Here is a 27715-nt window from a genome sequence, read left to right on the forward strand (position 1 = left end):
AATCGGTACATCCAGTAGAAAGTTATGCGGTATAATACAACGTAGGTCGACGAAAAAAGCGTCAAGTAAAAACGCATTATTAGATATAGCTCGAAAAGTAGTTGTTAGATCTCAAATAAATTTAAATGGGACCAATTGGCACACACCACCTTTCGATTAAAAGAAAATTTATCGAAACGCTCCACCCAGTCAAAAGTTCTGATGTAACATACATAAAAGAAAAAAAAAATACAGTCGAATTGAGAACCTCCTCCTTTTTTGGAACTCGGTTAAAAAATAATTGGTTGTCTGTAAAGTTGGCTTACGGACGATAGTTTAACGTGACAACGTCATAAAAAACATCTCCTCGGACGGATAGGCCCATCGAGTGGAAGAGAGATAGTTGCGGCGCAAGCGTTACAATCAGTGTAACGGGACAATGAGCATAGAGGGGTAATTAGTCATACTTTTTCGTGCATGCAGCCGGCGTTCATCGATTTATTTGATGTTCTCACGTCAATTAACATTTGTTGTAAATAATAATAATATAGTCATTAATGGAAAATGCTATATAATTATATTTTGATTAAAGAAATTTTAAAAATAAAATTTAATTAAAATTAATACTCGTATTATTTTAATATTGCTATGTAGTTAAAAATAAACCAACTGCTTGCGTTATCCTAGACGCCGCGTTGGCGCAACGGTGACAGCACTGGTTTGTGGCTGTTGCGCTGGCGATCGCGAGTTCGATCCCCGCACATGATTAACATTTGTATTGGCCATACAAATATTTGCCGTGATCTGGGTGTTTGTGCAGTCCTTGTGGGTTTCCCCACCGTGCCTCGAAGAGCAAGTTAAGCCGTCGGTCCCGGTTATTATCATGAACACGTGATAGCAATCGTTAGTACTACTTATAGTACTACTTATAGTACCTACGGGAAATATCCGCAACCCGTATTGAAGCGTGGTGTGTTAAGCTATGATCCTTGTCCTACATGGGGAAAGAGGCCTATGCCCAGCAGTAGGATATAGGATATTACAGGCTAAAGCGCTTATTTACCCTATTAAATAAATGTTATAAAAACAGATAAAATCCGATAGCGTATAAGATATTCTATTAATAATTAAAAGGAAATAATAACACTAATATTAACTTTAGCACTAATAAAATCTCATTGAGATAAACTTCCTAGAGGGAGAAGTGTAACTTAAATTAAACAGCCAAAACTGACTGGTGATCACAGAGACGGTTTCACCGGCTCCAAGGTGCGTTGTCGTTGATTAACGATGCCAGCGACGTGTTTATTGTGCGAACAGCGATTCACGCAGTCAGTCAGTCACGTCACTTGAGGTACTATGACACTTAACCGGGAAACTCAGAGAAATTTCATAAACACTCCCATTATTTGAGGTGATGACAAACTTATAGATTTTGTTTTTGGTAATTGTGAAATTTTGGAACATCACAAATCACACGCTGATTCCGCTATCCTATCTAGCATGCGTCCAAAGTCAAGCGCTAAGTTCATACAATGTTCATACTACGTTGTCTCCGTAATTTAAGAAAGTTAACAAGAGTAACTGAAGATTCTTGCCCATTTTTCTCTGCAGAATCTCAATTTCGAATCAATGGTAGTTGCTATTTTTTTTTTTTTTTTTTTGATTTTTTTATACTTAGTTCATTTAACACGAAATAAATAAAAATTAATTTGTAAAAACGATTTAAAAGTACTCTTGATGCCTATTTAAAAAAGTCATTTTTAATTTAGAATTTTAATTAACTTCGACTTTAGCACATAAATAAGAAAACGGGCTAAGGAATCTGGAAAAGCGTTAATCGTAGTATCTAAATATTGATACTTGAGTTGTAAATTTATTTAATGGATGTTATTCCAGGTAAAACAAAAGTAATTAAGCGCAGTAGATAGCGCTGCTGCTGACAGCATTACTACGAGTGCTGACAGTTTCATGTCTATCTGTATTTTATGAATTGTATTAAAATTAAAAATAAAAGACCGCCCGTTTATACAAGCTGGTAGCTTTATATGACGGTTTGAAAATATGATCCAATATTGTACAGGTAAAAAGGTGAATGGACGATTTAATGGTGTTGCTGACAGCAATATACGTAAGTGTTGAAAGTTTTATTTAAATACACTTTCTTACCGTGATGTATGTGAAAGTGTTGTGGCGTGTAATGTTAGAATAAGATGTATGTTTGCTTTTATTAATAATAATAATGTCCAATAATTGGTACTAATTAAACTCGTCTTAAAACTAGGCAATGCTCGTGATTTCTCTTTTATTAAGACCAATTCTTGTTCGATTGGTTTCATATGCATTGGTACAATATGTTTATATGGTGTTTCCAGGTTTCCAGTCGTAAGTACGTTGGATACAAGAACTTAAAGCAGAATCGATAACTCCAAAGGACAAGAAACAACATAAAATTTATAAAAGCACGAATAAAAATTCTTCAATATATTTCGAAATTTTTTTCAACGTAAAATTTTATACTCATTTATCCTTTATTAAAAAATTATATTAAATTAAATCTATACTAGTCATACGTACTTTTTTAACCTACTTCAAAAAAAGAGGAGGATGTTGTCAATTCGACTGTATATTGTATTTTTTTAAATGTGTTAATTCAGAACTTTTATTCTGGACGAGCCTATTTCGAGGTTTTTTTTTAATTGAAGGCTGGCGCTTGTCATATGGTTCCATTCAAATTTGGTTGAGATCCGAAGAGTAATTTTTGAGATATCTTTAATATTGCGTGATTCACTTGACTATTATTTCGCCTACTTACATTGTATTACTTGTCAATGTAATTGAAGTCGTTTTTAGGATTCCGTACCCAAAGCGTAAAAACGGGACCCTATTACTAAGACTTCGCTGTCTGTCCGTCTATCCATCCGTCCGTCTGTCTGCCACGAGGCTGTATATCAAGAACCGCGATAGCTAAACAGTTGAAATTTTCACAAATTATGTATTTCTGTTGCCGCTGTATTAACAACAAATACTAAAAAAGTAACGGGACTCCCATATAACTACCGAGATTTTTTGCCCTTTTTTACTCGATATCAATAGAGGCAACAGGTAGGCACTTGAAATATTCACAAAATACTCAATTGTATATTTACTTTAATAATAAATAAAAAAATTAAAATGAAAAAATATTTAGACAAAAAAAAAATGTTTAATTTATTATTTATTTAACAAATATTTTACCTAGTCAATGGTACGGAACAAAAGCAAACACAGTTATTGGACTATACCTTATTATAAAATATCATTTATAATATAAATTTTATGTAAACCATTATTTATAAAGAAAGTAATGCATACCTACAACAATAGAAAATTTATAATGCACTGTTTTGTCACTAATGAAACTAAAGTATGTACGTGTGTATGTACCAAACAAAACAATAGCAGGATTCACAAATAGACGCGGCAGGTGTCGAGTGAAATAATCACCGGCGATCATCAACGCTATGCGGATTCGATGCCCGCGCTGATACATTAACGTGACACGGCGTTCCCGGAGTCAGCTGCTGTTAAATGTGACAACAGTTTTGTGACTACAGAGAAAAGAAGCAAAGAAATAAAATAATACGACATTTTGATGTTTTTGGCACTAAGCGAATTCGAAAAAGATATTGTGTTCCTTTTTACAAATAAACCTAATTAAAAGCATATTCTTCTGGTTGCTGATAAAGCTATCTGGCGGTTAAAGGTAGGCAACAGATAAAAGTTTATGATATATTTTCCTTTTCACCATCAAACTCCACTTTATTTCTTCAACGTTACTATTCGGAACTTGTGAACTCAATAGTTTCAGTTTATTAAGTGAAGGGAAATAACTCTAATGGTCTGTTTTACGTCCTATTGATAAAGCCTATCAGTAGCTTATATGTGAGATAAATATTATGAGTAACTGCAAAACAGGCTCTTGTCTTTTTAACCGACTTCCAAATTAACTTCAGAACATTTGACAGGGTGGACCGATTTCAACAAAAAAATTTTTAAACGAAATCTTATAACTACTTTTTGGGTTATATCTAATAATGCGTTTTTACTTGACTATTTTTCGTTGACCTACGTTGTATTATATGCATAACTTCTTACTGCGATTACCGATTTTGATGATGTCTAATTTAATCGAAAGCTGATGTTTATCATGTAATCACATTTAAATTTCATCGAGATCTGATTAAAACTTTTGAGTAATCTTTGATAACGTACGTGTACTTGACTATTTTTTCGTCTACTTACGTTATATTACTTGTCGATGTAATTGAAGTCGGTTTTTTTCCTTTGCGAGCAAACACAATTATTGTAGGAATTAAGTGCATTTAACACACACACACACACACACACACATACAGAGAGAGAGAGAGAAACTAAATTAGATACATTTATTTAAATATTTTTATCTACGTTCACTGTTGTGTTGCAGTGTCGTTAAATCGATCCATTAGCCATTTGTGACGCGAGCATCAAGCATAAAAATTATATTCGCACCCTCAACTAATCCCGTCCCCTTATTTTCGTTGACATCGATGGAGCGCATTCCTTTGACGTGAGATTTCATGGTTATGATTTCATTTTTCGTAGGTAACCAATATTCGGTATTTTGCACGTCTATAAGATGACATTTAAACGAACGATGACATTTTTCGTATAAAGATTTAGAACACGCTTGGACCATTTTGATATTTATTACAATTTAATCGGTTTATTTGAATATTTTACGCCATTTTACATTAAAATCGTAAACAGCGATCACCGAAATGCTTGAGTTGAGTAAGTAAACATTTTGACTACAACTCAGGACTAAAAAATAAATATTTAAATATGAGTTAGTATTTTATAATTGTTGGGTATAATACATTGTTTGTGTGTGTATGTATGTATTATGTTGTATATGTATGTTTATGATTTTACTCGACAGTTGATATCGTCCTAGGTGACACTATTCGTCACTTCTCTTTGTACACTACCCTACCGCTTACAATATGCCGTGTCCTATATGCCCAAAGGTTGTCTGGAAGCGATCGCTCTACTAGCGATAAGACCGCCTTTGTACACTGATATTTATTTGCAATATGTAATTGTTTTGATTGTTGTTGTGTACAATAAATATTATTATTATTACATATTTTAAAATAATTGAAAACATACCTATCTAGTACATTCTATCACGTTCAATAAATATTCTGCTTTAGACGATTTTTGTTGTTATCAAGTAAATCATCTCTCACAAACTTGTTGCCAGTGAAGTTTTCAACTGAATTGTATGAAACAAGTTAATGAACACGTAATCGAGGAGCGCGTCAGGAGCAGATCTTTTCGCGGCCCACTGGCTCACAGTCACGAGTCACAGCGACCTTTCCCTAATCATCGATATAGACCACACAATGAATAGAGGGAATTGTAATTATAGTTTTTATTTTCTTTAAAATATATTCTTAACAGAACTATCTGTGACATTCCCAAGTTTTCTGGTAATATTCTGGTGTGATTGATACAGAACGAAAAAAGGAAGCTTATCCCGGCGTCCTGAGGTTGGCAGCACTATCACTTGATTTGGCCAAGATGACAAGATCGACACGTTGCATGGTTAAGAAGAAATTTATGAAAATCATTAAAACAAAAATTATGGCATTTACGACTTAGTTGTCGCTGTCTTCGACAAATATATCCAAATTGGCATGTTATTGCTTACTAAAAGATGTATTGTAAAATAATTAGGGTCGTCATTTACATAAGATGTAATTTATACTAGGATGGCAATTAAGCGTCAGTACAGCCCGCCTATTGCTAAACCGTCTATAACTTATATTACTTCTAAATTCTTATATTAAGGTTAGGTGTAATGGTAAATGTATCCGTGAATGTCTGTAAGTGCCTCAAGTACTCCAGTCGGGCGTTTCTAGATTTTGGATAAGTGGTAAAGATGGAGTACTAGAGTTAGCAAAGGCTTCTTTTCCTATTGAAGAGCATTGATCACGTTAGTCCATTGTAGGTCACCAGATTTGCAAATCTTAGAATTTCTTATCTGCAAACTTTCCGTCACAAATAGACACTAGAAGAATGCCGTGAAAATTACTTCTGGAAATATTTATAATTTTATATACATATATACTCTCTATATCCATAGATACGCCTAAAAACAATTTCAAATTATAATGTACATTTTTGTTATTATTACCTAGCTGCCCGAACAGATTTCGTTCTGTCAAAAGTTAATAATAAATTTTTTGTTTTTAATTTTTTTTTAAGTATTAAAACCTTCTGTGAGCCTTAAGGAACATACAAAAAAATAAATTAGCCTAAGTGGTCAACAGTGGAAGACATTATCAAGTTATGCACTTAGCAAAAATCATTTTTATTTATATTGACGAAGAAGATTGAATTTTTACACAAATAGTTACGACATTATAATGTTTCTTTGATCTAGATTTAAAAAAATCAGTATTTTTTTAATATCACATTGTGCTAAATTATGCTCAGTTGTCGTCAAGAACGGTATCCTATATGAAATATTTACTTCAGCATTCTACGTAAAACGTACTGATTGTCCTAATATTTTTCATTCAGTCGTGTCTATTTGATTTTCAATCCGGTCACAAAGGGTGTCAACAGCAGGCGACTTTTGGACTGGAAAGTGCAAACTGAGCGGATGTTGTCCAACTGTTTCGGACACTGCGACACCGCTGCGGGCCTGTTTTACCAAACGTGTTTGGACATGTATGCTAATACTACACCGAATTAAGTAATAATTATTCAACGGAACGTTAAACGTTTAACCTTTTTGAAATTTATTATTACTATTTATATTTGTTATAATTTATATAGTTTATGTGTGTTTAAGTATCTATTATCATTTGGATAAAAAAATATCTAAGGTTATGAGTTTTAACTTGTTTAATATTAAAGACTTGCAGATAAAGAGTTGGTCAACAAATATACTGCAAAGGGTAATCTAGTATTTTTGATAGAGGATTCTTATTTTATAATGAAATTGAGCAGCTAACATCGTTAACAGTTCTTACATCTGATCTGTCTGATTAAACATTTTAATACAAGTATTATGCAAAACACATCTCATATCATTTCCCTTGTTATATTTTTTGGCGTCTTCACTTTCTCAATTTCTTTGTCTCGTACAGTTCGGGACGGCCATTGCGATAACATAAGTTATCACAAGACGGCATCTCATAATCCTGATTTGCGTACGTATGGGTAGAAACATTTGATTGGGCATGACCATTTGCCATGATTAGCATAGAATACTTGGGAGTTTCATATTTATCACCTATTTATATAATTTTCTGTCCCCGTTTCGCCATTGAAGCGTTGAAGACGGGACGTGAGCCGCATACAGCCACCCTTTTTAGCTGAATCAAGGACATTTGTAGTACAGATAGGTAATCAGAGCCAAGAATTGTCTTGTCAATAAGTGAAAGCTAATTTGACATTATGCTAATTTAAATAATACAAATACATGTTAAATTAATAAATTATCTATTTAGTTTAAGTTGTATTTTTGTAGTAAAATATTTGCTCTATTATGAGAACACATTTCTTTGTTAAATAAAAACCTATTTCATATATCTATTTCATATTTCATATATCTATTAATACGTGAAGCAAAAACTTTGTACCCCCTTTTACAGAAATTGCGCGGACGGAGGAGTATGAAATTTCTATAATCTGAATTGATATAGAGAAGAAGTGCAGGACGCTGATATTTTTTTAAATTATGAATAAAAAGTACATTAAATCAATTAAAAAAATATTACAGACACTACCATGTATTTGACACACACAAGTTTATTATAATTTTTTTAATGTCAAATTCTGTAGTCAAATTGAAAAAATTAAAATGGGTTCCTTTTAAACATTTTTGAATATCATATCAAAAATTGACCGCTCCAGCGGGATCGAACTCGCGTCTCCGACTGACCGTGTCGATGTCGATTTTTGATATGATATTCAAAAATGTTTAGAATTCCTAATGTGTGGGTAACACAAAAATAAAATCGTACATATTAGGTTCTTTTTTTCATTATTTTTTGGTTTTCTTTAATTTAATTTTTTTTTTCATGTTCGAATTTCAACCTCTGGGCGACCACTAGTTTATATAAATAGCCATTTCAAGTTGATTCAATAGTATTTATATCATATATCAAAGTACGTGTAAAATAAATATCCATATTCAGTTAAATAAATCGATCGAGCTGACAGAGTATGTCCCTGGAATCGGCACCTCTTTATTTCATTCCATTCATTCCGACGGATAAACTGTAATGAATATCTTCCAAACCTCGCGTGCTGCAATAGTTTTTTTTTCGCCCTTTTTTACTCGCCCCGATTACTGGGAGGATTTCGCGTTGTAAATAAAGATACTTCGCAGGGGCTGATTAAGATTTCTCGAGTAACATAATACTTTGCTAAATCACGAGTATTGAGTTGTTTGAAATTCAAATGTTTGCCCCTCTGCCTAGAATTGGGTCGGCTTGTGGAAGTTGGTTTAGTACTAGAGCGTGTAGTGGGTAATGACTTGTGTGTTTTATATTGACATTATTTGTTCTATCTAAGAATAACTTAAATATAGATATTGCTTACTGTGTGGCTACGGTACTAAAGAATATAGCCACCCCCTCTCTTCCCGTGGGTGTCGTAAGAGGCGACTAAGGGATAACACAGTTTCACTACCACCTTGGAACTTAAAAAGCCGACCGGTGGCGGGATAACCATTCAACTGCTGGCTTTGAAATACACAGGCCGAAGACGGGCAGCAGTGTCTTCGGTGCGACAAAGCCAGCCCTGCGGTCACCAACCCGCCTACCCAGCGTGGTGACTATGGGCAAAACACATGAGTTCACGTTATTTTTGGCGTAAACTTGTGGAGGCCTATGTCCAGCACTGGACTGTATAGGCTGTAATAATGATGTGATATTGCTAAATCACTGGATTTTAAAATATCAACAAAAAGTAAACTTTGAAATATTTTGATATTCCTGGTTTTAAGCTTTTTTAACTTTCTGTTCTTTTTTTTTTCGAAATATAATACGAAATTTCCAACTGAATATAATGTATGAAAACTTGTTAGTGCTACTTAGGGTTTGGACATCTTTTAACTATCTCGGCTCATTATATATTTATTAGTAAAAATGTTACATACACAAACTCGCTACATACTCACGAAGCTATTTACATGCGTAACAGTTACCTTCTTTCTATTTCGTCTTGATTAAAAACATGTTTGTCCGATTTTATCCGGTTAATAAAGCAATTCCTACACAAAATCCAAATCACCTGTCCCCATCGCAATGGAAAGCAATCGACCCTTATTATTTGTGAGGATCTGAGTCCTCGACCTCTTAGCATCTCTATGCAAATGGTGACAAACAGCCGCCTACGTTTACAGACGCACAATATACTTTTATGGCTAAGGAAAAGCCGAATCTCTACCACTGTAATCTCGACAGCTAAACATACAAATTTCAACCGTGTATCTACTGAACTAAAGATGTTGTTTAAGGCATTTACAATGTTTTCGTGGCACGGTGCGTTGGAGATATTGTTTCACGTGTTTTATGAGGTGGGTCGAGATTTCACGGGGTTTTTGTCGGGCATTTTTGAGTGTTTCTTACGAATGTAATGTTTATATCTGAGGGTGCAAGTCGGTTATGTTCGATTGCATGTAATTCATACCCACTGAGACATTCATATTTATGGCGCGGGGCGACTTGTTTATTGAACTTTCATTATTCTGATAAGTTGACTGTTTATTTTTCTTCATCGTGTATTTTGAAATCAATTTTGTACAAATGTGGAATTATTCGTGTCTACGTTTGTTTTAATTTTGCTTTAAATTATGCGAAATTAATGCGTTGTTCGCTAATTAATATAAACTAAAAACTAAATGTGTTAAATATATAACTCCTGTAGGTCTGTTTTAGGGTTAACTAACGACTCGTCATTTTTTTCGTTTTTTTTTTGTTCATAAATTTTACTATACAGATAATATATACTATATCCAAACTCGGAGCGGAAATCGCACCCACAGCCCCCGAAGTTAAAAGAAGGTTTACTTCAAACTGTGCTAATGGGCTAGTCTTATATGGCCTCTGAACTTTAGCTGTTTTATCTAAATATCAAATAAGTAAGTATATAAAAATTCATAGATATAAAATATATAAGAGATCTAAATAAGCAGCACTGGAGCGCTTTCCCGTGTAATGTTATGTTATCTGTGGAAAGGATGGTATCTTGTTTATAGTGACAACACGCGTCACGTTCGTCCGGCCAGTGGCGCCCGATGTGGGACTAGTACGACGCCTATCATATTTCTTATTTGAAAAACTGACCGTTGCTCCTCAAACTTTTGTGATATTATAAAATTCATACAAGAAATATTACAATGAATTCCTAACTGTGTAATGTTTCTTAGATATATGCTATTTTTTTCTTATGACTTAGGTGCCCGATGATCGACGTGAGGTCAGGTTCTGGACATTTTCTTTTTCATATATTTAAGTCCATTATAATATTACTATATCATGTTTCAATAACATATTATATAATTGTAAACTCTAGAGTGGATAAAAATAAAATAAAATTTATATGAATGTTATTTTTTTAACTTAATTATAAAGCTTTTTTTTAACCGACTTCAAAAAAGAAGGAGGTTACTCAATTCGACCGTATATATACAATATATATTTTATGTATGTTCGGGGATAACTTCGTCGTTTATGAACTGATTTTTATAATTCTTTTTTTGTTGAAAAGGAGATATCCTAAGTGTGGTACCATGATAAGAAAGCTAAGATCTGATGATGGGATCCCAGAGAAATCGAGGGAAACTCTCGAAAATCCACATAACTTTTTACTGGGTGTACTGATTTTGATGCTTTTTAATTTAATCGAAAGCCGAATATTTAAATTTCATCGAGATCTGATTACAATTTTTGGATTAATCTTTGATAAGGCGTATTTACTTGATTATTTTTTCGTCTGTTTTCGTTGTATTACTAGTCGATATAATTGAAGTCGGTTTTTCTTCGTTTGCCTGCAAACACAATTATTGTACAGATTATTTTATTTATAAAAAAAAATACAGTAAAGATTTTCACTGGGGCTGTATTACGTGTTCAAAATATTTCGAAAATAAAATCAATTAATTATATTTAAAAAACTAAAAAGTATGTGAGAAAACTTTGAGAAAGGCGCAATTTCATCGTCCATCGCAAATTTCCCTGGCAAGGCATAACGCAAAATAAACATAGTGTTATTGTATCTTATTTTCATAAGTTAATAGTCGGAGAAAGATAACAAAGGACCCTTGGACAGTTATGAGTTTTTTTTATTATTTATGTAAATATATAGCTCGCAACCTGATTGCGATGTATGTCGAAGATTTCAAGAGAATACTCGCTTTCATCTCGTTATGTATATAATTTAGTGGAAGTATACTAAAGAGTGGGGTCGTTGGATTAGAAAATCCACTATCCCCACGCTCTCTGCATATATTATACTATTATTTCTTTCTGTATATATATTATAATTTTGTGAACAAAAAATAATATAACGAACGAAAACTATGTCGTATATCAAAAATATATCAATTGTCCTAATATTGTCCATTTGAAAATTTTATTGTAAAATCATACGTTACAAAAATTTTCAATATAGCGCTATTTTTTTTTGTTTACTTAAAAAAATCTATTTTTATCTGCTTTCAATAATTTACATTTTAGACAGTATAGATATTGTACCCTAATTACATTTTGTCCGGCTCGCTGGCCCGATGATATCTACTGACTATATAAGATTGCCGTTGGAGGCTGGATAAGGAATGCGGAGACCTCGGAAGTTTGGTGCAAACTTTGGGAGACCTACGTTTAGCAGTGGACTGCGATAGGCTGAAGTGAACATTTTGTCCACCAACCAGTGTAAAATACCTTTGACTTAGGCTAGCTTAAGTTTAATAGTCTTTTTTTTTGCCGGGGTGAGGTGGCAAACGCTAGCGCGACCTCATCTCGCGTGGTGGTTTTTTAGTCAGTAGGAGTCCAACATATCCCTCTGGTGCCCCCGCGCCGGAGGGTATCCATGATGGATTATCCCACGTAAAAAAAAGGTTTAAAAGTCTTTTGCCTAGCATTGGGTATTTTACACTCAATTTAAATGATATTATATTCATGAGAATAATACACACGTGTTGAATAAAATTCCATCAATAAATAATCTAAGCAAAAGAAGATAAGTCTAGATAGAATTCGCATTATTAAAATCGTAAACAATTTAAGAAAGCGCTAAGCAGTTGGATCCATATTATTAAGTCCGAGCCGAACATACCTTTTAGCTGAAGCCATAAACGAGATGATGGAGCGCCGTGGAGCGACTCGCCCGCTTATGAATACAAACGGGGCATTATGGGACAACGTTATATTAGAGTCGACATTCCATCGTTGTAAATATATTGTCATCTATAGCTAATATTATAAGGCTAAAAAGTTTGTTTAAACTGCTGGTTTGAGTTGAAAAATACTTTTTGTGTTTAATAGCCTATTTCCAGAGGAAGGCTATTTTCCTCAAATTAACGTGAGTTAAGGCCATAGGGCATAGCTTGTAACTAATAAGTATGATCAGTTCACAGTCTTAGCATCTAGTAGCATTATAAGCCTTTTAATATGAGTAGCACCTGTAGACCTAGGAACAAAACTGTAACCCTTTACAACGGTTAATTGCTTTGACTACTACCCTATACATTGTCAATGTTATAAATAAAAAGAAGTAAATGTTATTTCTTGAAAAAAAATTGTTTGAGATGAGAAATTTTTAAACGTAACTATTACATTAACATATAATAATATGGCGTAATCTTTTTTTTTATGTCACTGGGTCGGCAAACAAGCGTACGGCTCACCTGATGGTAAGCGATTACCGTAGCTTATAGACACCTGCAACACCAGAAGCATCGCAAGCGCGTTGCCGACCCAATCCCCCCAGGAGCACTGGTCACCTTACTCACCAACAGGAACAGTATTATTTAGCTGTGATCTTCTGTAAGGTCGAGGTACTACCCCAGTCGGGCTGCTCCATATTTTGAGCAAGAAATTCCTGCTGTGCCCTACCTCAGTTAAATCAAAAGTAATGGTATCAAAAAAAATCTTAATTATTAGATTTATATACAAACGTTATATTAATTCGCGATTTATTTTAAATTACAGTTAGATTTATTTTTTACTAATTTTACTCCAAAAACTACATTATGTTCATGAGACATTTCATTCGACTCTATACCATTCATCTTTATCGTAGCTTAACACAGCACACGACTGATAGACGGAGACACGGGAAGGATCCTGGTGACTTTCTAAGATTAATCATAACATAATAAATATATAAAATAAAAATATGCACATATCTCTATTAAAAAATTATTTGGTATATAACAGAGGAATTACTTTATAATAGTCGATCGTAATGTATATGTAAAAAATGAATTGCTGAAATAAATGTACGCGCATTACTTGAACAACTGCACTAAATTGACATACTAATTGTTTTTTTTTTTGTTAGGACAAGGTTTGTATAAAAAAACGATGTATCAAAAAAAAATAAAAAAATAAAAGGTTACCAAAATAGTATTTTCGTAATAAAACATGCTAGTTTTTTTTTTATTTTTTTTTACGGTTAAGTAATTTATAATACAAATTTCACCTTTTAACCTGTGGGATTCTATTACTTGAATCAGTCGCGCGATCACGAGGCCCTTTATCGCGACTGCCAGTACATTTCTTTAAGGACAGATTATGGTTAATCATTACGTTGCACTAACGTCGGAAGTAAAAAATTCTATTACTAGTTACTTTTATTGGAGTCTTTAAGGTGGATAAATATAAAGTGGATTTATTAGGATTACGAAGGGAATGGTCTTGGGGGGTCGAGGGGAGGGGGTGGGTTATGGCCTTAATCCCTGGGAACGCGGTGCGCCGGGAATTGAATTGGTTCTTATATGTAAATTGTCGCGTGTGAGTAAATAAATATACAATCCCTGAATTAGATGCGCCGTTCGGTGGATCAGTACCTTTCGCTAACCGAATTTTTATTTTTCTTACTGAATTTACTTTTATTTCGCAATGTTTTTGTAATCATGGCTTAGGTTGAAAAATACGTTTTTTTTGTCTTTATTTATACACATTTTTAAATGAAACAAGAATATACTTTATAGGCTAAGAGACGACAGTCTATAAAAGGTACAAAAAATAAACAAAATGTACATTATTTTTATAATTATACAAATTGTAAAATAATTTTCTGGCGATCTGACTCTTGCACGTCATTTTTTTTTTTTTTTTTTTGAATGTCTTAGTATCTTCACTACATAATTATAGTGAAATAATCGACAGTTACAGCAAGATCTGATGATACATTTTAAATTTATCTAGATAAATATAAAAATTACAAGAGATGAAACTCATACACTGAGACGATATACTTATTATAAAAATCTATATACAAAAATACTGGGCCGATATGTAATCAAACTCTCAGAATGTAATAAAAGCTTAAATTACAACTTATCTCAATTATTCTCTTGATTACGCTAATTAAATGGATGACAATACAGTTTGTCAATTAGAATATGACATAAGTCGCTTCCCGCTGTATGTATGCTTAGATCTTTAAAACTACGCAACGGATTTTGATGCGGTTTTCTTGAGTAAATAGATTGATTCCAGAGGAAGGTTTATATGTATAATACATGCATAATATAGTAGAGGAACGGTAATAGTTTTTGCAACCGTGCGAAGCCGGGGCGGGTCGTTAGTGTTATATAAAAAATTTCGTGTCACAATGTTAGTTTAAATACTTCTTCTGGTCGAGAAATCGACCTTCGAGGTCTGAAAATCGACCAACATCTATTTTTCATACCCTTAAGTTATAAGGGAGTGATTAAGGGTGTTAATAACATATATGGCAAAACAACGTTTGCGGGGTCAGCTAGTATAATATATAAACGTCGGTGATAAAAAATGCAAAACTAGTCACTCCTAAAAGTCAACCATAAAAACTTTAAACCGTAGCGTTCACACAATAAAATCTTATTTAAATCCGACGATCGTTTGTTACAAAAATTCGTATAATAAACATTCGTTTCGAATATGAATAATATTTAATAGCAGTATGAATAACGAATAGGCGTTTTAATGCGTCGCAATGCGCACATTACACGGGGAACGACCAAGATACTGGTCGTATTATTTACGACTAGGGGGGGTATGGGTCTCACTAAGAGGGGATAAGTGGAATTTATCAAAAAAAATACTGGCAAGCAAAGGTAACCCAGTACAACATGACTGTTGATAAGGAAGACATGTGCTGCAAACAATTGAGAATAATAGTTTTAAATATAGAATTCGAGGTGTGCAAAAAAGCAAAACATGGCCAGGATACCTCTATGTTTTGGTGAACATTCCTTAGCTGATGAAATTTGTAGTGACATTTTCTCGCAAGAAATTCTGAGATGGATGGCATATTTATCCACAAACCAAGGCTAAAATATAAACATCATAGCTCGTATCAGTTAATCCAGAAATGTAAAGTAATGGTACCATCTTTAATGTTGAATGTAAAGTGACTTAAGTAATGTTTGTAAAAATAGAAATAACTTTTTTGGGATTATTTTTATTTGGTAACAAAATGGATATCATAATATATATTAATAGTTATACAAAAGCAGTTGGTTTTATTAAAAACTAACCCTTCCAAACAGTAATCCTGTGAAGAAACCAAAGCACAGTCACTCTACAAACGACTCGTTCTCAACGCCGATGTCTCGATTTTTTGCATTTTTATCGTCAATTATCATTTTGCATTTCTTCCCGTATGGCCTCACTTTGTTCACGTACTTATAAACTACAATATCTAAGATTTAAAACTTTTAAAGAAAATCGTTTAAGGTAAAATATAAACATAACAAAAAGCACGCACGCTTAACTTAGGGACTAAGCTGGTGAATCCGTGACGAGATCGTTACGGAATTTGTGATCGGGCGAGGCGAACGGAGCAAGAGAGGTGCGAGCACACATTTTCTTTCTCTCTTTCTCTCATAGCCAGTTGCGTTTCGTATATCTGAGACACAGTGCAGGCCTATTGTGAAGAAGTTTTACGTCAGTCGTGTGGTGTAAAGGACACGTTTTTTTTTGTCGGTTTGGGTTTGCACTAGTCCCAATCACATTTTAATAAATGGTGATGTAGTATAAAGTTGAGTTTAAGTCTAAAAGTTATCTTTCACTCTTATTTTGAAGTTACTAAATAAACCAACTGACAGTGAAAACGTTACTCACAGAAGGGAATATATCCGCCAACCCTTCTCCTACACGGAGAATGTGGTCTATGCGTAGCAGTGGGGTTTTACAGGCTGGATAGTGATAGTATTTTTATACTATGAGGGTAGAAAATAAATATACGATCAGTCTGATTTAAAGCTGCTACCACAGATTACGAACGCCTGCTAAGTGAAAATCTCAAGCGTATTGCAGACCCTATCTACTTCACCTCTAAATGCCTGGATACGTTACTCACCACAAGAATAAAACACTATTTGAAAACACTAGTACTTGACTGTAATTTTCTGCAAGGTGTTGTTTCAGATTTTGAGTTAGGTTTTTTCGTTTGTGCTCCGCCTTAAAAAAGATTGATTAATTATAACTTTAAATAATATCTCATATAATCATTATAATCAAGTTAATTACGAAGACATAAAAAATTATCTAAATTACAATGTAGTCAAAGCGATCGTGGAAAGACATCAAACCTAATGAAGTAATAAAAATGTCTAATCACTCAAAACAATTTCGCATAAAGCTTACATTCCCAGTTCTATCCGCCATAAAGGCGGTTACACACCCATTGTAAAAAAGTTACAGTCGCCATAAAGTCCATTTCCGTAATGAATTATGTGTGGCCGTTAATCTGCCTGTCATCTCATCTCCGCAATTACAGCTAATTGAATATTAAGTTGTAACGATTGAATATAAAAGTTGGAATTGTCAGGGGTTAGTGTGGAGAGGGCTTAAGATATGGCCAAGCAATACGTTTTGTTAATACTTCAGGCTACAATTTTTTACAGCATGTTTTTGTTTACGTTGTAATAATTCTCATATGACTGTTAGATGTTTAACAAGATGAATGAATGAATATCTTATAATTAACGGCCTTTAGTAGAATAAAATTCTGAACCATAACACACAAACCCTAAATCCGGGTCATGAAAAATATCTGTGTAGCCTTCACAAATATTTGTAACTAACGATAGCAAACGCAACAGCCACTTGTTCTAAGCACTGCGTTAACACATACAGAAAATCAAATCAATACATTCAGCGACTGCAATACCAGAAGCATCACAAGCGCGTTGCCAACCCAACCCACAATCACCCCCAGCAGCTCAGGAACACAGCACTGCTTGAAAGCAGTACTATTTAGCTGTTATCGTCTGTAAGGTCGAGGTACTTCGCCAATTGCTGCTCTAGATTTTGAGCAGGAAAAATCCTGCTGAGCCCTATCTCGATTAAAAGTTTAAGAAAAAATCAATACATTCAGGAAAAAAAATGGCGTGAAGAAAGTTACCAGGTTCGCTAGTATTAAATAAATACAAAAAAGTAATCGTTGATTATGTAAAGACTAAACTTACGAACGTCATAAACTTATGTAGTAAACAAGTAAACAAGGTTAGACCCAGACAACACCGGTGGCCCCGTCATCCATCAAACTACACTCGATGTTCGGTCACTAACTGGATCATAACTCTTTGACGTTCTTGGAAAATCCATTTGAGTTAGTAAGTTAGGACATGACCAAACAGGACATTTAGAAGATCACACGGACTGTTCTATAGATGATATTCCTTCTTTTTAAGATTCTACTTTTATAAGATTTTTTTATATCTTTAACATACACACACGGTCGTCTGTTCCTAGGATCTGCAATTTAATGCTTGTGTTATAGCCGACTGTTATAGCTAAATATATATTTTTTTTCGATAAATATTCATAGAAATAATATATATATAAATAATCAGTAGCAATACTACACCCAGCACCAGGCGGGAATCGTACTCACAAAGCGCGGAGCAGACAGCAGGGTACTGCAAACTGCGCCAACAAGCTAGCCATTGGTAACAAGTGGACGTTAAAATCTGGTAATTCTATAAACTTGGGAGTATTTAAACACACAAACTTCAAAAGCCTTACAACTAAAGAAAAGAACGAGGTGGGGTAAGAGGGCATGATTAGTAATCATAATGGACTTGATTATTTAAACGTCAAAGTAAGAAAGTCATAATTTAAGAATTTATTAGCTACTAGCTTTTACCAGTGGCTTCGCTCACATTAATTTTTTTTTTACTACAAAGTATCGTATGTTACTTCTAATACCTCCAAGAATGTGTCCAAACTGAAAGCGTAACAAGCAAATTTACATTCACATTTATAATATTAGTAGGGATAATTTTAAAAGCATAACGGTGGTAAAAAATATTTCAAACAATTACCCACATAGTACCGTTTTTTAATTCAAATAAAAGTGGCTAAGCGTCTTGTTGGATGAGACAAGTTTTAAATACAATATTACAACTGACTCTTTAAATCTCACTTAACCCTTTTTATCCAATCTCTTAAATATCACTTAAGTCAGTAAATACTCACCACACTATCACTGTAAACCAATCAGCTTCAAGGCACTTTCATGTTCTATCAATCGCGCCTCTTCCTGCCCACTACTGTCGCTAATGACTAATTACGCTTGTACAATCCCTCTATTACGATGTACTATTTTACTAACTTCTTCAGTGTTCGTATCGTGCATGCCATTTTGAACCTTATTATAATTGTGTTCAATAATCTCACTGAAATATTCTGAAATGTAATTAAGGCGTTTTGATGTTGAGGAGTCGGGAGTACGCTCATTAAGTATTTAGCGTCGCTACGATTTCGTATTTTGGGAATATGAGTTTTATTTCTTTAATAATAAGGTGTTAATTTCTTTGTAATTTTAGTTGTACTTATGATCTGATGGTAGTATATCGAGTGCAAGGAAGGTTTCCTGAGGAAAGATATCGGCGCGTAATGAGTTGAGTGCCATTCAAAACATCATTATCTCAGTCGGGATCGTACTGCGGCCGGCTTTGTGTTTCTTTGTGTCTATATGCTGTTTGTTTTGTTCAGAGATCTCGACTCGGGTAACTTCTTACTTTGAGATAGTTGTTTTGTAAAATTATTCGAATTGCTATCAATTCTTTTCATCATAGCATTGGGAATAGAACTAATTGTAAAGTATTTCTCGTTACGAGTCTGTTTTTGCTTTTATCTTATTTTTTATACATGTCCCGCTATTATTTGTAAAAGTAAAATTAAATATCAAAAAAAAAATCGGATTGTATTGTGCCTTTAGATGATTAAACAACTATCAATTAATAAATCAATAAAATAATTTGGTAAATGGTTAATTAAAATATACAATAATTCTGCTGTCGACAGTTATTAATATACGCAAAAATAACAGTTTGCAATAACAGTTATATAATATAAATAATTTTAAAATTAACTACAAGAAAGTCTCACTTCAGCCGAATACAGTCCACTGCTGGACATAAGCCTCCACAAGTTCGCGCCAAAAATGGATGTGTTTTACCTATAGTCACCACGCTGGGCAGGCGGATTGGTGACCTCAGGGCTGGCGTCGCACCAAAGACGTTGCTGCCCGTCTTCGGCAAACTTCGGCAGACTTCGGTACAAAAAAGTCTATCAACGAAATATATTGTTCTTATTATTTACACACAATCTATTTCGAAGTATAGCTAGTTATACAAAAATAACAATGTATAGCCCAATAAGACAAATTTATTTAATATTTTTTCAGTACTCAGACATCAGACAGTCATTTGAATGATCACAACCTTCAACTTTAGAAAGTTATGCAATAAAATAAAATGCAAACACAAGCTACTTTATTTAAGTAGATTTTTTAATAGAAACATAGTAATTTTTATATTCGTCGTAATTCAATCAAGATGATCATTAATTGTTATATTGTGATTAACTTCGGATGTTATGTCCGAACTTCTTTTACGTCTCCATTAGGAATGACCTCATCAGTAATATTGATTCTGAATATAGTCGTTTGTTTTCGATCACAGATTCAACTTTTACTACTGGGTAACACTTCGATTATTATTATAGAAACTAATTCAGCATTGCTTAGCGAATGCTGGTTATAAATCGGTACGATATAGTAATGGCTACTTATAGTTTAAATGTAAGAGTTCTAATTCTGTACATTACAGATATTTTACAGAGCATTCTGCTAACAATTTTGAATTTTTTTGTCTGTTTATCCGTATCTTTATCGCAGTTTACGTTAAAAGTACTCCACGAATTTGAAGTAAGAATCTTAAGAATTATATGTAATCTACGGGTCCTGGAGTGTGACCGCGTCTTGGCAAATGCAGTGTGGGACGTCCTCCGGCCCGTTGGACCGACGATCTACGTAAAATTGCCGGTGTAGGCTGGATGAGAATTACGGAAAACCGGGATGTCTGGCGCGAACTTGGAGAGGCCTATGTTCAGCAGTGGACTGCCATAGGCTGAAGTGATATGTAATCTTAACCAATCCGGAGACCGAAAAATTAATAAGTTGAGCCATAAAATATGTCAATTAAATGTAAAAAAAATTTCATCTATTTCTATAATAAAGCCAAGTATATACTCTGTCCACTTGCAATGACGATTGCGACAGTTGTCATATGCACTTGATTGTTAAATAATAAAAATATCTTATAAGTAAATAATAAATAAACAAATGCCTCACACTCAATGGTCCAGAAACACACACAACACAAGCACAAACGCCTAGACCACGATGTATATCTATATAGCCAATACTGTCGTCTGCGGGGTTCGAACCCGAGACCGCCAGCGCAACAGCCAGTGCTGTGATCGCTGCGCCAATGCATCGTCTATATTTCTGACGCGGTCAGTAATGTCACAACCTACACATTACTTGAACCAGTTTACTTTTTATAGCCTATATAATATCAGTGAACTGCTGATGATAGATACTCGTACAGCCTGTAACGTTCCACTTCCGGGTCACAGATCAGCCTCTTCTTTGAACAGCTTGGAACTAATTAAGACAATATTAATTCTAGAAAATTTGGTTTCTAAATTAAGAAGATGTCATTAAGATATTATTTGATAGTTTCAAAGATTCTATATATTAAACAAAGATCTTTAACCTCCGCGATATTATTACAGATGCTGTCGTCAGACTGAGGTGAAGCGAGTGTCGTAAATGAAGCGATTAATACTCTCAATAATACGAGCTCGTAAAGAGATCGGAACGGCACTTGTAACTACTTCCGAGGCCGAGGTGTTTACTGACGGTGTGCGTCTGATTGGCTATGAGGGCACTTTGTGACGATTGATCTATAATTCTCGGCGATTTTTATTATATGTGAGTTAGTTTGATTTTATCTGAATACGTATGGTACATTTATTTTATTGACAGCTACTTTGATTCATGTTGTAATTTTAATTCAAAGGAACTGTACTTGCCTAAAATGTCAGTTCTTTACAACCTGTATGTGTGTCTGTGATGTGTGTGTTTGTATGTATGTAAACAAACTATCTATGTAAGTATGTATATCTATTTATTGAGTTGTTTTCCTATTATTTTTAATAAAATTAAACTCTACACCTACACTGTCAATATATCATCTCCTTGGCCCTATGGTTGCCTGGAAGAGATTGCTTTTAAGCAATAAAGCCGCCTTTTGTACATTTTTTTTTCTACAAATTATTGGTAATGTTGCTTGTTTATTTTATTTGTTTGGTGTACAATAAAGTGTAAAATAAATAATAAATAAACTTGGATCTTGTAAAGCCTAGGTTACAATAAGATAAATTATCGAAATCACATGTGCTATTTCTACTCTATTGTGAGCCATCATAAAAATGAAAAAATCAGCGGACTTAAGACTTAAAAACGAATCGCGGAAATGTATGAAGTATTCTAAACTTGTATACTTGTGACATTGTATTTTATTAGGTATTTCCAAATTGTTAAATACTAGATTAGCACATCAAACTTGATACATATTAACGGCATTGTCATTTTGAATCTTTATTAATGATTGTTTATTATGATGTAGACGGTAGATATGATGTAGACGGGTCCTGGAGACCGCGTCTTGGCAAACGCAGTGTGGGACGTCCTCCGGCCCGTTGGACCGACGATCTACGTAAGATTGCCGGTGTAGGCTGGATGAGGATTGCGGAAAACCGGGATGTCTGGGGCGAACTTGGGGAGGCCTATGTCCAGCAGTGGATTGCGATAGGCTGAAGTGTGATTGTTTATTGATAAATTTACTCATAAACTAATTCTTTGTTTTACTTGACGTGATAATGCGTATTGTGATAACCTGCAATTAAAAGAACATTGACATCCTATTGTAAGCTCATGTGTAACAAACTATTATTATTGTATCTTTTGTTGGTTATCCTTTAATAAATAAATAAATAAATGAGCGTAACTACTGTATCATCACTTCAGCCTAATACAGTCCACTGCTGGACATAGGCCTCCACAAGTTCGCGCCAAAAAGGAAGTGAACTCATGTGTTTTGCCTGTTGGCTTTGTCCCACCGAAGACGCTGCTGCCCGTCTTCAGGCTGTGTATTGCAAACCCAGCAGTTGGACGGTTATCCCGCCATCCGTTGGCTTTTTAAATTTCAAGGTGGTAGTGGAACTGTGTTATCCCTTAGTCGCTTCTTACGACACCCACGGGAAGAGAGGGGTGGCTATATTCTTAATGCCGTAATCACACAGCACTACTACTGCATAGCTGCCCCAAGTAAATAATGATTTTCTTATATTTATTATTATAAGGAGAAGTATTATGCAAGAAAAATTATTAATTACTCATAAAGAATATACTCATAATACGTGGGTATAAAGTATGTCGAATCAGCTTGCTTGGTAAAAACATTAAGTTCTGCACACAGAGGTAAGTAAACAATGAACATCAAAACATCGGTATCAGTATGCGGAATCACGAGCAGCATTTTTTCGTAAGCCGTACACATATAATCTGTCGGGATAAGCCGTATTGATAGTATCGTCCGTCAGCTTCCGACGCGCGGGGGGTCCAGCACCTACGGTAAAAAAAATACTATTATTTACGGAATAAGAAAATGTGTTCGATAGCATCTCGAGCGGGAGTTCGTAAGGGGAAGCTTGTTGTTTATTATATATTTTTGACGATAGTTTTGTTTTTGTGGTGCGAAAGCTTGCTAACTAGCAATGAAGGTAACCTAGGTAGGTTTTTATTTGTCTAAATTATTTTTTCCAGTCTGGTTCTTGTAACTATTATTGGCCTGTATATCTGTCCGTCCAAATGCTTATTTTTGTTTCACGCAAATCCTTTTGCACGATATTTCTTGTTATTTTCAAATATGTGGTCCAGTATATCCAACACAAAATTACTATTAAAATTACTATTACCGACATATTTTTCTTATACTAATTTTATTAAAGGTTGCCTGGAAGAGATCACTATAAGCGATAAGGCCGCCTTTGCATACATTATTTGTTTTTGTATCTAATCGTTCTAAAATGTATCTTCTTTTTTGCGTGTGCAATAAAGTTTAATAAATAAAATTAATAAAATAAATAAATAAAATGTAACGTGAGTTTTATTTCGATACCACATTTAGGAGTAAAATTAAAAGATATAAACAATTAGTTGTGGAACCATCACGCGTAAAACTGCAGAAAACAGAAAGCTGCTAATAACGACGTTAACTAAGACAGCACTCAATCACCAGACTAAAAGATGAATAGTCGAAAACATCCCTTCGAGGTGCCATACGTCAGACATGTAACTTTAAAATTTACAACGTCTAATTTGAATGCAAGGTGTGGCGAACGTAAATAACGGTACTCTAGTGCTGCTGGAGCTACGGGCAACAAAACTTGAAGTCTCGGGCGAGCCGTGCCGTTTCTTACACTAACTCAATTACTCGCGACAGCTCTGCGCCGCGATAAATGCGTTTTGGTGAAGACGGTGCGAGGTGGGAGCGCCAGCGGGTGTGAATCGTGAAACATATAAATATAAAAGCTTTTATACTTTTATTGTATTAATTCACATAGACAAACTATTTCTGATAAAAAAGATACAATTTAGATACAAAACAAAAATGTCTCGAAAGGCGGCCTTGTCGCTTATAGCGATCTCTTCCAGGCAACCTTTGTTGATAGTACTTTACTAATAAATGCTGGGAAGAGTGCGCAAGTTTATTAAGAATTTAAATAAGAATGTTACTTAAATTTAGCATTGTAATGCTGTTACAACTTGTGGTGCATACGTTCCTTTCCTTGCTGTAGCAGCCTTGACATTTGGTTGGGCGAGCGAACTGAACAAAATGTGATGCTAAAACCGTAAGAAAAATTTATAACGGAAGTGACGTAATATCAGTCATACGACTGTATAATAATATGACGTTTGTAAAACTAAAATAGTACAGGAAACTTTTTTTAATTATTTATGTAATTTTATACTGTCGAGAAAAATAAATAAAGACATATCTTTTTTTATTTCACTTAATAGTTTGAATTATTATTATTATTTTGTTGGTTTTTTTTTACGATATTTGTTATTTTCTAAAATACTAAATTTCCTAAATAGTAATAATATAATGTACATAATTAAAAACCAGTCAACAAAATTAAAAAAAATCAAGAACTAGAAAAAATGTACAAAATTCATTTTTTTTCAAATTGTGTTGCTTCTATACTATCCGAAGGAACTTCGTTCCTACCTGGTGTCCCATGACACCACATATTTTTTTTAATATTCTATAACGAGAGTAAAATTTGATAAAGGGTTGTTGTGGCTGTTTGATTTCTGAGACATAGTTAAGTTTGTAAAATATCGATCAATGTTAAATACGATATAATATTTCTTATAAAATACACGTAACGCTAAATACACGTAAAATCTTTAATGAAAAGAATAATTACAAATGTATCTCATTATAATAAATAAAAATAACATACTTTTTTTAATAAACATATTTTTATTAACATGATATATAATTTATATTAAAATAATTCAATAATAAAGTATTACATTATTACTATTCTAAAAAAAAACACTAACAATGCAACCCAAACGTCATTTTAAATAATGTTAAAGTCAAAAGATGGAATCGCTCGACTCTTGTCACTTCGACTATACTTCCAACGGGTTTGCGGTTAGCATAACTCATACCCTCGCACCTCGCACTCGGTTAAGTTGCAAACTTTGATATATTGCCGTGTTTCTCCACCTGAAGCGGGTCCCAAACATTGATTATAATAACTTCGTAATTCAGTGCCCGCGGCCTAGCTGTTACTACAACTATTTATCACGCTAATATATAATAAACCATAGTTATGTTAACAACTGTTTGTATGATAAGACGAGATATTTAAGTACATCGACTAAATTCATACTTTTCAGTTTCCAACCAAAGGTTGTCTGGTAGAAGTTGATTTATGCGATAAGGTCGCCTTTTGTCATTATTCTTGTTTATGTATTTTTTTTTATATACAATAAATAAATTATTATTATTATGAGATGGCTCATTGGATTGAACACATGGAAAGTAAGATAACGGTCGGACTTTTAAGTCCGCAATAGAACACTGTTACTACTGTTTTCACCTGTATTCTAAATTTCCAAATACCACAAGTAAAAAAAAAGACTCGATCTACGAAATTGTGTTCAATTGAATATAAAATAATTATTTTTTTATAAAAATGTTTCCGCCCGGGATCGAACCGGGGACCTTCTGCGTGTTAGGCAGATGTGATAACCGCTACACCACGGAAACCTTGGTAGACTGGTATCAAAAAAATATTATACTACTATTGATGACGTTTTCATATTATAAGATGTTCTGGCTGCTTCGGAACACCTGTTTTCATGCTATTTAAATGCTCCTATGTGTACTAATATTATAAAACAGAAGAGTTCGTTTGTTCAAGTGCGCTAATCTCAGGAACTAATGGCTCGAGTTGAAATATTATTTTTATGTTGGATTATCTAGTTATTGAGGAAGGCTATAGGTAATTTAAAATTTGAACTTTTGTGTCGACATTTTACAATTATATTGTTTTTTATTTTTATGTATATAATTCGTGGAAAACGATACATTAAATATATAACTAGGTCGGTAAACTAGCGACTGCAACACCAGAAGCATCACAAACGCGCTGCCGACCCAACCCCCAAACACCCCCAGCAGCTCTTGTCATCTTACTCAACACAGGAACACAGCACTGCTTGAAAGCAGTACTATTTAGCTGTTATCCTCTGTAAGGTCGAGGTACTTCGCCAATCGCTGCTCTAGATTTTGAGCAGAAAATATCCTGCTGAGCCCTATCTCGGTTAAAAGTTTAAGAAAAGAAAGAAAAAATACAAGTAATATTGTGAGCAACAAAGACAACTGTATTGATAAAACTAATTAATATAAAGTACCAAATCTAAACTCACAACAGCCCTGTATAATCAGCAAGTTTCCAAGTCGTTAGGAACAATTAACAAGTACGTACGAGGTAAGGTGGGACATATTTTATGAGCCCTTGTCATTAGGACATGGGGCCCCTTGAGGACATAATAATCAGAATTTATCAAGTATTCATTAAATATTTGACAATTTCCTTATAGATACTTTCTTAACCGACTTCAAAAAAGGAGGTTTCGACGGTATATATATATATATATATATATATATATATATATATATATATATATATATATATATATATATATATATATATTTAATGTATGTTCGGTAATAACTTCATCATTTATGAACCGATTTTGATAATTCTTTTTTTACTCACTCTCTTTAAACTTATATATGTGTTATTTTGTGTGCGTAATATTTTGGAGTATTCATTTCTTTTTGACCGGAAGATTGTAATTATTAAGTACTCCTTTATTGATTTGACTAGCCTGTCAGAGCAGTTTGTAGTGATCCTGCTTTCTGCTCCGAGGGTTGTGGTTTCGATTCCCACCCCGAGTCTTTGCATTATTTATATGTATGTTTATCGAAAATATGTAGCTATACCTACCAGTCGGCTGTTACCTATAACACAAGCATTAAGTTGCTTACTTTAGGAACAGACGACTGTATGTGTATGTTGTAGATATTTATTTATTTGTATTATTAGACGCATCAATTGTTGTCCAGATCTAATATGATTGAATAAAATATTAAAATTAATTATGTAAAGTATTTAGACACTATAGTTTAATTTTCTTGTCACAATGTTACTTACTACTTTACTCCTCTGGCTCAGCGAACCGTGGTGGATCTTGGCCTCCGACACCAAAAGTCTCGAGCGATTTCAGTCCAGAGCTGTCTCACGCCAATCCGCTGTCACCAGCTCGCGCAGGTCTCTCTGTATCTCGTCCTCCCAGCGTTATTGGGGCGCTCCATGGGCCTACAGCCGTCAGGTTTCCCCAAGTATGCTCTCTTCGCTGCGCGATCATCACCCATCCTTACTACGTGAATACAATACGTGTTCACAATGGTACTATAAATTAAATCTCAAACAATAAACGATTTAAAAGCGAACACCTAAAATCAAAACAA

At 34.0% G+C, this 27715-nt stretch overlaps 1 long non-coding RNA gene and 1 other non-coding gene across 2 annotated transcripts; both read right to left on the minus strand.

Annotated features, from left to right (window-relative positions):
* Window positions 1-166: 166 nt before the first annotated feature.
* On the minus strand, window positions 167-24543 carry LOC123655395. The gene is made up of 3 exons (XR_006743392.1): window positions 24437-24543; window positions 19475-19476; window positions 167-179 (listed from the first exon to the last, which is right to left on the minus strand). It is a non-coding gene; the product is annotated as an uncharacterized LOC123655395 (long non-coding RNA).
* A 1329-nt stretch (window positions 24544-25872) lies between these two features.
* Trnav-aac lies at window positions 25873-25945 on the minus strand. Its single transcript has one exon. It is a non-coding gene; the product is annotated as a tRNA-Val (tRNA).
* Window positions 25946-27715: the final 1770 nt, after the last annotated feature.

This window comes from Melitaea cinxia, chromosome 7 (assembly GCF_905220565.1).
Source record: "Melitaea cinxia chromosome 7, ilMelCinx1.1, whole genome shotgun sequence".
NCBI classification, from domain to species: Eukaryota; Metazoa; Arthropoda; class Insecta; order Lepidoptera; family Nymphalidae; genus Melitaea; species Melitaea cinxia.